The following is a 12027-nucleotide window of genomic DNA, read 5'->3' on the forward strand; positions in this document are numbered from 1 at the left end:
GCACTCTGAAACAGGTCTGTCTAGGACCTCGTGTCACCCATGATACGGCGCTCCAATTGCTGGCATTGACTCAGGGCTCGTCCTTGGTCAGTCATTTTGCCGTCCACTTCCGCACCTTAGCATCTGAGCTGGAGTGGTCGGATAAAGCCCTCATTCCAATATTTTGGAGGGGGCTGGCTGACCACGTTAAGGATGCCCTGGCCACTAGGGAGATTCCTGCCACACTGGAGGAATTAATAACTCTATCCACTCGTATTGATCTCCGTGTTCACGAGTGGAGGTTAGAGCGAGCCCAGTGTAGGCAGAGGTTTCGGCTGGCTCCCACCTTCGCCAAACCTTTGGAATCTCCAGACCAGGCTCCTGAGCCCCATGAGCCTGTGGTAGAGTCACGAGCGGGATCTAAGTCCCGGACCGCTCGTGCACTCCAGATTTGTCATCTTTGCCAACAGTCTGGACATCTTGCCTCCAGATGTCTCCAGCGGTCGAGGAAATGTCAGCGTCTAGTGGTAGTTGGTGGAGGTGCACTAGACACGGCGACGTTTGCCTCCAAATTGTCCTTTAAGGGGACAATAACATTGGGCTCATCCTCTCACTCGGTAGAACTCTGCGTGGATTCTGGGGCAGAGGGCAATTTTATGTCTTCAGCCTTCGCCCAGCATCACGCAATTCCTCTGGTCATGCTATCTCAACCAGTAACGGTACGAGTGGTGAATGGGTCGACACTGCCCGCACAGATTACACATGAAACTATCCCTTTTACTCTGTCCATGTCACCATCTCATCAGGAGATTATATCTCTACTCGTCATTCCTGAGGGAATTGATGAGGTTCTCTTGGGGATACCTTGGTTACGGTACCACTCTCCTCACATCGAGTGGTCCTCAGGCAGAATTCTGGGATGGGGTGAATCATGTGGGGGTAGGTGTCACCGAGAGTGCGTTCAGGTTGCTACTACAGAAGTACCTGCAGATCTTTCCTCTCTCCCCAAGCAATATTGGTCTTATGCAGACGTGTTCTCCAAAAAGGCAGCGGAGACCCTTCCGCCCCATCGCCCCTATGACTGTCCTATTGATCTCTTGCCTGGTGCTGAGCCTCCCCAGGGTCGAGTCTATCCATTATCTCTCCCGGAAACGGAGGCAATGTCTCAGTACATTCAAGAGAATCTGGCAAGAGGGTTCATCAGGAAGTCAGTGTCACCTGCTGGGGCAGGGTTCTTTTTCGTGCAGAAGAAGAATGGAGAACTACGTCCATGCATAGACTACAGGGGTCTTAATGCTATCACAGTTAAGAACAAGTACCCTTTGCCTTTGATATCTGAGCTTTTCGATAGGCTTCGGGGAGCTAGAGTGTTTACTAAGCTAGATCTGCGGGGTGCTTATAACCTGATTCGCATCCGTGAGGTGGACGAGTGGAAAACGGCATTTAACACCAGAGATGGGCACTATGAGTATCTGGTGATGCCCTTCGGGCTCTGTAATGCACCTGCCGTTTTCCAAGACTTTGTCAACGACATCTTCCGGGATATGCTTTCCACCTCGGTTGTAGTCTATCTGGATGATATTCTCATCTTTTCTCCAGATATTGACTCCCACCGGAGAAATGTTGGCAAAGTCTTCGACCTCCTACAGGCAAACTCTCTTTATGCGAAGTTGGAGAAGTGTGTGTTCGAGCAGGAGTCCTTACCTTTCCTGGGCTATATCATCTCTGCCCAGGGATTGGCTATGGATCCTGCCAAACTACAGGCTGTGATGGACTGGCAAGAGCCCCATTCTCTTAAAGCGGTGCAGCGCTTTATGGGGTTCATAAACTATTACCGCCAGTTCATTCCCCACTTCTCAACTCTGGTAGCTCCCTTGGTAGCCCTCACCAAGAAGGGAGCAAATCCCAAAGTGTGGTCTGAAGAGGTCTCCAGGGCCTTTTCTTCTACTAAGTCTCATTTTGCTAGCGCTCCCATCCTACATCGTCCCGATGTCGATAAGCCGTTTATAATGGAGGTGGATGCCTCATCCGTTTGTGCTGGAGCAGTCCTCTTCCAAAAGGATGCTCAAGGTCGGAAGCATCCGTGCTTCTTCTTCTCCAAGACCTTCACACCAGCGGAAAGGAATTATTCCATCGGGGACAGGGAGTTGCTAGCGATGAAATTGGCTTTCTCAGAGTGGAGACATCTCTTGGAGGGGGCTCGTTTTCCCTTTCACGTTTTTACAGACCACAAAAATTTGCTATATTTGCAAACAGCCCAGCGGCTAAATTCTCGCCAGGCCAGATGGTCCTTATTCTTCTCCCGATTCCACTTCACCCTCCATTATCTCGCTGGGGAGAAGAACATTCGAGCTGATGCTCTTTCTTGCTCTGTTGTGTCATCTGAGGAGGAGGAAGAAGAGCCTCGGCTTATTGTTCCTTCTGAGAGCTTGAGAACCGTGGCTCCGGTGTCGCTTGAGTCTGTGCCTCCGGGCAAGACTTTTGTGCCCATAAATTTGCGACCGGAGGTTCTCTCTTGGGCTCATTCCTCCAGGGTGGGTGGACACTTTGGGACAAAAAGGACATCTGAGCTGCTGGCGAGGACGTACTGGTGGCCGCATATGCTCCGAGATGTCAGAGATTACGTTCTGGCGTGTGTCTCATGCGCCAAAAATAAGTCTCCTCGACAACGGCCGTCTGGGTTACTCTATCCCTTGCCGGTCGCAGACAGGCCCTGGGAGATGGTTGGGATGGACTTTGTGGTGGGTTTGCTCAAGTCTCGCGGCTGTACCGTCATTTGGGTTGTTACCGATCATTTCTCGAAAATGGTGCATTTGGTGCCGCTCCCACGGTTACCTTCTGCACGGGCCTTGGCAGCGTTGTTCATAAGACACGTCTTCCGCCTACACGGCATGCCAGACAAAATTGTCAGTGACCGGGGTCCCCAGTTTGCGTCTCGGTTTTGGAGAGAGCTTTGTCGTCTTCTCAGCATTGAGTTAAATCTCTCTTCCGCATATCATCCCGAGACGAATGGGTTGGTAGAGAGGGCCAATCAGACTCTGGTCACATATCTGCGACATTTTGTTTCTGCCAGGCAGGATGACTGGGCATCTTTATTACCATGGGCAGAGTTCGCCTTTAATAACGCTGTAGCTGACTCCACCGGTCAGACTCCTTTCCTCCTTAATTACAGCCAGCATCCACGGGTTCCTGTGCCTATGCCCGTGTCTTCTACTGACTCCAGGGTGGCAGACTGGGCAGTGGAGGCACGGGACATTTGGGACCACACTCAGGATGCCATTCGGGCCTCGAAGGAGAGAATGAGGTCCTCCGCCGATGCACATCGGCGCCCTGCCCCGACCTTTGCTCCTGGCGATTTAGTGTGGCTCTCTGCCCGTAACATCAGGCTGCGTGTAGAGTCCACTAAGTTTGCACCTCGCTACTTGGGTCCCTTCAAGGTCCTCGAACAGGTTAATCCTGTGGTCTATCGTTTGGCCCTTCCGCCACGCCTGGGTATCACCGACACCTTTCACGTTTCCCTCTTGAAACCCGTGTATATGTCCCGGTTCTCCGAGTCATCTGCTGGGACATCGGGTTCGTCTACGGACGATTATGAGGTGAACGCTATTTTGGGGTGCAAGGTGGTACGTGGCAAAAAATTTTATTTGGTAGACTGGAAGAGTTATGGCCCCGAGGACAGGTCCTGGGAGCCTGTTGAGCACATTCGGGCCCCGCAGCTCATTGCTGCCTTCGAACGTAGCGAGGCCCAAGGAGGGGGGGGGCCCTAGGAAGGGGGGTAATGTTAGGAGTCGAGTTTCCTCTGCTGCACAGGGGGAATCTCGATCCGTCTCCGCTATGGTCTCCCATTCTCCTCCAGCCGCAGTGGAGTCTGCTCAGCAGGGACGTCGATCCCAGCGTCTCGCTCAGTCTTACTCTGTGAGAAGAGTTACTGCTGCTTTTCCTGCTTCTGCCATTGAAGCCAGTGCTGGGCAGCGGCGAGTGGACGTTTCTGGATCTAAGTCCTTTTTTGCACACACTGAGCATGCCCAGGGCAAGATCTCCTGTTGGAGATCGAGGGTCACATGCTCAGGTACTGCAGCACATCCCATTGGTCCTTTTGGCAGGTCCTGAAAGGGCAAAACTTCTGTAGCTGTTTCCTGTGCTGCAGCTATATAAATTGCGCATGACCGCACGGCCATGCGCTAGTATTGTCTTGTAAATATGTGTGTGTGTGTTGTGAGTGAAAGTCGCTCTTTAAATAACCCTCCCTATTGAATGTCTGTTCGCGGAAGGTGTATGTTTGCTATCTAGCGCCCGACTTATCCAACAGCACGTAACACACATTACAGCTACCAGTTGCTGTGACCGCCTTTACGGCGCCGTGCGCTTGCTCTGCGCTTTCCTGACCCAAGCCTGGGTGGTTAGTGGCGTTCGTCTGTGCGGCACCGCACGCACTCTTGTGCCTTAATATTATTATTTAGTTTCCTTACACACCCAGTTGCGGTGTTGTGCCAGCAAGTGTCTAATCGGACTTCAATCCTAGTTGGGCTTGAGTTCGCTGACTCCTTGCTCGCGCTTTATGTGCGGTACCGCGGTCCTGTGACGCAACAGGATCGCTTCCTTCACGCAGGGTGAACTTAACTCGTGCGTGTATACTTATAGTACCGCCATATAGTCCGTCTTACTAGCAGCAGGGTTTTTACCTGCACGGTGGACCTCGGACTGCGAACGCACCTAGTTCCATTTCATCTAGTACTTGGTGCGTTCCACCAGTCCTTAACACATATTTTAACAAATATTTAATAGGTTACAGTAGAGTAAGGCCCGGCCAAAAGTGTCTACCTTGTTGTGGTGGCGGCTTAAAAAATCTTTTGGCCAAAACAAAAGCTGCTGGTTATATGTGTGATCTGGTGATGGGAACTGTCAATGTGTGATAGGTGAGAAGTGGAGATTTTCCAAGAGAGAGCAGTGGGACTGTGGACAGTTCGAGGGGTGGAGCCTAGAGGCGGGGCTGGGGTGGAGCCTGGACGGAGTCTCAAGGGGGCCCCGCAAATTTTGCCAGTATGGGGCCCCGAAATTTCTAGTGGCAGCTCTGCGGAAGGTCATTTAGAGCAGAGGTCCCCAACTCCAGTCCTCAAGGCCCACCAACAGGTCATGTTTTCAGGATTTCCTTTGCATTGCACAGGTGATGCAATTATTACCTGGGCAAGACTAAGGAAATCCTGAAAACATGACATGTTGGTGGACCTTGAGGACTGGAGTTGGGGACCTCTGATTTAGAGTGTCTGGTGATGCCTTTTGGCCTTACTAATGCACCTGCATTTTTTCAAAATTTCATTAAAATTCAGTAATTATATTTTGAGGTCGTTGATCGGTAGGAGTGTTATTGTTAATTTGGATGATATTTTGATCTATTCACCTGATCTGGAGTCGCATTGGCGGAGAGTCAGCAAAGTTCTACAGATTTTGAGCGAAAACTCACTCTTTGCTAAATTGGAGAAGCGCGAGTTTGCGGTACAGAAAATGAGTTTTTTGGGGTACCTTGTCTCCAGTGATGGGTTTGATGTGGACCAGGTTAAGGTTCAGGCAGTGCTGGAGTGGCCTACGCCTGAATGGTTGAAGTCGGTTCAGAGATTTTTAGGGTTTTCCAATTATTACAGAAAATTCATAAAGAATTTTTTTGTGATCTCTAAACCTATAACTGATCTCACCAAGACGGGTTCCAGTACTGTCCAATGGTCCTCTGAGGCTGTTAAGGCTTTTGAGCATCTCAAGGAGAGGTTTAGCTCTGCTCCTGTTTTGATCCAGATGGATGAGACCAAGCCATTTCTGGCAGAGGTTGATGCCTCATGAGTAGGAGTGGGGGCAGTTCTGTCCCAGGAGGGAAAGCATGGGGTGCATCCCTTTGCTTTCTTTTCTAAAAAAAATTCGCGTTTGAGCATTGGCGACATTTTTGGAGGGGGCTAGACATCCGATACAGGTTTTTACTGATCATAAGAATCTGATATATCTGGATGCTGCTAAACGTTTGAATGCCCATCAAGCTAGGTGGGCACTGTTTTTTGCCCGGTTTCATTTCTCCGTCCATCACATATATCCCTGGGACAAAGAATGTTAAAGCGGATGCTTTGTCTCGTAGTTTCTCTCCAGCAGTTAAAGGGCCACTGTCACCCCCTCCAGCTGTTATAAACTAAAAGAGCCACCTTGTGCAGCAGTAATGCTGCATTCTAACAAGGTGTCTCTTTTAGTTTTGTGTCCATGTATTACTAAAATAAAGCGCTTTGAAACTTTTCAAAAATACCTGTGTTTGTCCACGGAGGCGGGTCTGAAGCCTCCTCTGTGAAGCGCCCAACTGCCGTCACTCATCTCTTCTGGGGCGATAGTCGCCACCCCCTGCGCGCTGTTCTTCTTAAATCCGGCGCCTGCGCTGTGCGTGCCTGCCTGGGGCAGGCGCATTGACAATTGGCAGTCATAGCTCAGATGCTGGGTTCCTGACTGCGCCTGTGCGGTCAGTGCGGCCACCCTGTTACTGAATCCCCACCCCGCACTGTGTTATGCATTATGCACAGTGCGGGGCTGGGATTCCTAGGCATGCGCACTGCACTTGTCAGATGCTCCCCCAGGTTCCCCGCCTTCCAGCGTCAGACTGTTCCCCCAGTTGATGAGGATGGCGAGTTTGAGATTTCACACATTCTAGATTCCAGGTGACACAGAGGAAGTTTGCAGTATCTCATGTCCTGGAAGGGTTTCAGTCCCGAGGATATTTCCTGGGTGAAAGCTGAGGACGTCTCGGCCTCAAGGCTGATTAAAGTTTTTCACAGATTTCCGAATAAGGCTCGGCCAAGAGGATCCGAAGGATTCTCGTAAAAGGGGAGGTGCTGTTAGAATCTGTTTTGACCATCCACCATCTTGTTGTGGTTTTCTGGCTGCTGGTCTTTTCCCCTGGTGCTGGGTTGTCTTAGGTCAGGTGATTGCATCACCCTTTATTACCCAGCACCAGCCTCCCAGTCCTTGCTGGAAAACAGTGTTAATCCGCTAGAGTTCTGGCTAGGTGCCTTCTTAGCTTTCTGTGTTTGATATTTGCAGTTCTGGGATCTCTGGTTCTGCTTTCTTTTGTTTCTGTTTTCAGTTGGTTTCTGCAGCCTTTTCTGTGTTCCCGATTAGGAGGTGCTGCAAAGAAAATGTTCAGCACAACCTGAGGTGGAGGTGCTTAAGAGTAGGTTCCCAAACCTTAATTATTGGAGAAATATATTCTTGGCACACTCCAGAAAATGTGATGCAAAGGGGGTATTTAATGCAATACATACAGTAGTCACAAACGTTTCGGTCTGCAAGGACCTTCATCAGTGTGCTACAAAAAACAAAATAAATGTGCATGAACATAATAAACAAAAACAAAAGTACCGAATATACAATCGGAATATTTGAGAGAAATAAATAAATGCGGTCGTAAACCGACATTATGCAAACAACCATACAATGTTAACCAGCAGCAAAATCAACTCAAATGAATTGTGCGTCGAGGAGAAAAATAAAGAAACTGAATTTCAGAAAGAGCGAGATGGGCAGAGGTACTGGTGAACGGCGTGACCAGAGTGAGCACGTACCTATTATTAGCGGGAATGAGGTATATGGTTAAACCCCTAGTTAGCGTGTTTTGCATCAATGGTAAAGGAAAAATAATGACATGATGTCCATGGTAAACTATATATACATAGGATGGTGCAATACCTGCCAATAATGAAAGTATATTGGGGATTCTGGTAATGTTTTCAAGGGCCACACGTTGGCCACACTAGGAAGAGACATATTGGAAATGTGTGTAAAAAAGGGGCCTGTAATAGAACAGCGCTCATGGTGGCGTTGCATGGTAGGGAACGGTTACTTACCAAGTGTAACGCTCGCGCCGAGACTGGTTGGCGCGGGCATACGGGGGTGTGGCCCCACTGGACCACAGACCACACTTCGCTGGAAGGGGCGTAACTAAGTAGCTTCCTAGGTGTTCGCTGGAGCCTCTGATGGTGAGGTCAGACTTGTGCAATAGGAAGCTACCAGGTGCCACTCCAGGGTGGAGTCGGACTGTGGATGCTGATCCCACCGGGGACAAGACACTGGCAGGCAGGCACGGCTGTGACACTGGCTGACAGACAGGTACGGCAGAGGCCCTGACGGGTAGACTGGCTTGACGGAGATACAGGCAGGCAGACGGGCGCGGCTGGCACTCAGGCGGGCACGGCTGGCACTGGCAGACAGGGCTGATACTCTGGTAGGAACTGGTATTCAGATGGATGTATGGAAACAGGTAAGAACCTGTTCAGACTGGAGAATATAAACAAACAGGTAGAGACCTGTAGGGAAAGTTGCAGAAGAGAGGTAGAGCAAGAACGGGTGCAAAGCAGAATCACAGGAGGTAGAGCAAGAGTAGAAGCAAAGCTGAATCACAGGGTGGAGCAAGAGAAGAGAAGGAGAAGGCAGAGCAGAGAGGGAGAAGAAGGCGGCGGAGCAGAGAGGGAGAAGGAGGAACTAAGAGCAGAGAAGGAGAAGGCAGAGCAGAGAAGGAGAAGGTGGAGCCAAGAGCAGAGAAGGAGAAGGTGGAACTAAGAGCAGAGAAGGAGAAGGTGGAGCTAAGAGCAGAGAAGGAGAAGGTGGAACTAAGAGCAGAGAAGGAGAAGGTGGAGCTAAGAGCAGAGAAGGAGAAGGTGGAGCTAAGAGCAGAGAAGGAGAAGGTGGAACTAAGAGCAGAGAAGGAGAAGGTGGAGCTAAGAGCAGAAAAGGAGAAGGTGGAACTAAGAGCAGAGAAGGAGAAGGTGGAGCTAAGAGCAGAGAAGGAGAAGGTGGAGCTAAGAGCAGAAAAGGAGAAGGTGGAACTAAGAGCAGAGAAGGAGAAGATGGAACTAAGAGCAGAGAAGGAGAAGGTGGAGCTAAGAGCAGAGAAGGAGAAGGTGGAACTAAGAGCAGAGAAGGAGAAGGTGGAGCTAAGAGCAGAAAAGGAGAAGGTGGAACTAAGAGCAGAGAAGGAGAAGGTGGAGCTAAGAGCAGAGAAGGAGAAGGAGGAACTAAGAGCAGAGAAGGAGAAGATGGAACTAAGAGCAGAAAAGGAGAAGGTGGAACTAAGAGCAGAGAAGGAGAAGGTGGAGCTAAGAGCAGAGAGGGAGAAGGAGGAACTAAGAGCAGAGAAGGAGAAGGCAGAGCAGAGAAGGAGAAGGTGGAGCTAAGAGCAGAGAAGGAGAAGGTGGAACTAAGAGCAGAGAAGGAGAAGGTGGAGCTAAGAGCAGAGAAGGAGAAGGTGGAACTAAGAGCAGAGAAGGAGAAGGTGGAACTAAAAGCAGAGAAGGAGAAGGTGGAGCTAAGAGCAGAGAAGGAGAAGGTGGAACTAAGAGCAGAGAAGGAGAAGGTGGAGCTAAGAGCAGAAAAGGAGAAGGTGGAACTAAGAGCAGAGAAGGAGAAGGTGGAACTAAGAGCAGAGAAGGAGAAGGTGGAGCTAAGAGCAGAGAAGGAGAAGGTGGAACTAAGAGCAGAGAAGGAGAAGGTGGAGCTAAGAGCAGAAAAGGAGAAGGTGGAACTAAGAGCAGAGAAGGAGAAGGTGGAACTAAGAGCAGAGAAGGAGAAGGTGGAGCTAAGAGCAGAGAAGGAGAAGGAGGAACTAAGAGCAGAGAAGGAGAAGGTGGAGCTAAGAGCAGAGAAGGAGAAGGTGGAACTAAGAGCAGAGAAGGAGAAGGTGGAACTAAGAGCAGAGAAGGAGAAGGTGGAGCTAAGAGCAGAGAAGGAGAAGGTGGAACTAAGAGCAGAGAGGGAGAAGGTGGAACTAAGAGCAGAGAGGGAGAAGGTGGAACTAAGAGCAGAGAAGGAGAAGGCGGAGCAGAGAGAGAGAAGGTGGAACTAAGAGCAGAGAAGGAGAAGGTGGAACTAAGAGCAGAGAAGGAGAAGGCGGAGCAGAGAGAGAGAAGGTGGAACTAAGAGCAGAGAAAGAGAAGGTGGAACTAAGAGCAGAGAAGGAGAAGGTGGAACTAAGAGCAGAGAAGGAGAAGGCGAAGCTAAAAGCAGAGAAGGAGAAGGTGGAACTAAGAGCAGAGAAGGAGAAGGCGGAGCAGAGAAGAAGAAGGTGGAACTAAGAGCAGAGAAGGAGAAGGTGGAACTAAGAGCAGAGAAGGAGAAAGCGAAGCTAAAAGCAGAGAAGGAGAAGGTGGAACTAAGAGCAGAGAAGGAGAAGGCGGAGCAGAGAGAGAGAAGGTGGAACTAAGAGCAGAGAAGAAGAAGGTGGAACTAAGAGCAGAGAAGGAGAAGGTGGAACTAAGAGCAGAGAAGGAGAAGGTGGAACTAAGAGCAGAGAAGGAGAAGGTGGAGCTAAGAGCAGAGAAGGAGAAGGTGGAACTAAGAGCAGAGAGGGAGAAGGTGGAACTAAGAGCAGAGAGGGAGAAGGTGGAACTAAGAGCAGAGAAGGAGAAGGCGGAGCAGAGAGAGAGAAGGTGGAACTAAGAGCAGAGAAGGAGAAGGTGGAACTAAGAGCAGAGAAGGAGAAGGCGGAGCAGAGAGAGAGAAGGTGGAACTAAGAGCAGAGAAAGAGAAGGTGGAACTAAGAGCAGAGAAGGAGAAGGTGGAACTAAGAGCAGAGAAGGAGAAGGTGGAGCTAAGAGCAGAAAAGGAGAAGGTGGAACTAAGAGCAGAGAAGGAGAAGGTGGAACTAAGAGCAGAGAAGGAGAAGGTGGAGCTAAGAGCAGAGAAGGAGAAGGTGGAACTAAGAGCAGAGAAGGAGAAGGTGGAGCTAAGAGCAGAAAAGGAGAAGGTGGAACGAAGAGCAGAGAAGGAGAAGGTGGAACTAAGAGCAGAGAAGGAGAAGGTGGAGCTAAGAGCAGAGAAGGAGAAGGAGGAACTAAGAGCAGAGAAGGAGAAGGTGGAACTAAGAGCAGAGAAGGAGAAGGTGGAACTAAGAGCAGAGAAGGAGAAGGTGGAGCTAAGAGCAGAGAAGGAGAAGGTGGAACTAAGAGCAGAGAGGGAGAAGGTGGAACTAAGAGCAGAGAGGGAGAAGGTGGAACTAAGAGCAGAGAAGGAGAAGGCGGAGCAGAGAGAGAGAAGGTGGAACTAAGAGCAGAGAAGGAGAAGGTGGAACTAAGAGCAGAGAAGGAGAAGGCGGAGCAGAGAGAGAGAAGGTGGAACTAAGAGCAGAGAAAGAGAAGGTGGAACTAAGAGCAGAGAAGAAGAAGGTGGAACTAAGAGCAGAGAAGGAGAAGGCGGAGCAGAGAGAGAGAAGGTGGAACTAAGAGCAGAGAAGGAGAAGGCGGAGCAGAGAAGAAGAAGGTGGAACTAAGAGCAGAGAAGGAGAAGGTGGAACTAAGAGCAGAGAAGGAGAAGGCGAAGCTAAAAGCAGAGAAGGAGAAGGTGGAACTAAGAGCAGAGAAGGAGAAGGCGGAGCAGAGAGAGAGAAGGTGGAACTAAGAGCAGAGAAGAAGAAGGTGGAACTAAGAGCAGAGAAGGAGAAGGCGGAGCAAAGAGGGAGAAGGTGGAGCTAAGAGCAGAGAAGGAGAAGGTGGAACTAAGAGCAGAGAAGGAGAAGGTGGAACTAACAGCAGAGAAGGAGAAGGTGGAACTAAGCAGAGAAGGAGAAAGCGGAGCAGAGAGGGAGAAGGTGGAACTAAGAGCAGAGAAGGAGAAGGCGGAGCAAAGATGGAGAAGGTGGAACTAAGAGCAGAGAAGGAGAAGGCGGAGCAGAGAGAGAGAAGGTGGAACTAAGAGCAGAGAAGGAGAAGGTGGAACTAAGAGCAGAGAAGGAGAAGGTGGAACTAAGAGCAGAGAAGGAGAAGGCAGAGCAAAGAGGGAGAAGGTGGAGCTAAGAGCAGAGAAGGAGAAGGTGGAACTAAGAGCAGAGAAGGAGAAGGCAGAGCAGAGAAGGAGAAGGTGGAACTAAGAGCAGAGAAGGAGAAGGTGGAACTAAGAGCAGAGAAGGAGAAGGTGGAACTAAGAGCAGAGAAGGAGAAAGCGGAGCAGAGAGGGAGAAGGTGGAACTAAGAGCAGAGAAGGAGAAGGCGGAGCAGAGAGAGAGAAGGTGGAACTAAGAGCAGAGAAGAAGAAGGT

This window comes from Ranitomeya imitator, chromosome 1, assembly GCF_032444005.1.
Source record: "Ranitomeya imitator isolate aRanImi1 chromosome 1, aRanImi1.pri, whole genome shotgun sequence".
NCBI classification, from domain to species: Eukaryota; Metazoa; Chordata; class Amphibia; order Anura; family Dendrobatidae; genus Ranitomeya; species Ranitomeya imitator.